Here is a 470-nt window from a genome sequence, read left to right on the forward strand (position 1 = left end):
TTTGCTCCGGTTTCGGTGAGGAAACCGCTTAAAATTGTGTAAAGGAGGCCCCGGCCGCATTCTCCTTGAGGAGCTGTGAGGAATTCCTGTCAGAAAGCGGGAGCTTTCTGGGGATATAAAGCAGCATTGTCTGTTAAGAGCTGTTGCTTTTTCCTAGCACCCACGGAGGGTTGTGTAACCCAATAAATTGCAAATGAGAAGCAAAGTGAGATGACTGCATTTGTTTTATAATGTATGACTAACGATTGTTATGGCCTGTCAGATCGCTGAAGTATAGCAGTGTTGGGAAACATCCCTCACCTGATGCCTCACTCTTTGTGTGGCCCCGGGGTCTCCCTGCCTTGTCTCAGTTGTCCACAGGTTTGGCTTATCTCAGGCTTATCTGCCTGAACTTGGGCAGATGCATGCCTAAAATCAGCAGCAAAGTCTCTGCTCTCCCCACCCTGTGGCCTCCACAGAGGTTATTGGGG

The sequence above is a fragment of the Fulmarus glacialis genome, unplaced genomic scaffold (assembly GCF_000690835.1).
Source record: "Fulmarus glacialis isolate BGI_N327 unplaced genomic scaffold, ASM69083v1 scaffold46928, whole genome shotgun sequence".
NCBI lineage: Eukaryota > Metazoa > Chordata > Aves > Procellariiformes > Procellariidae > Fulmarus > Fulmarus glacialis.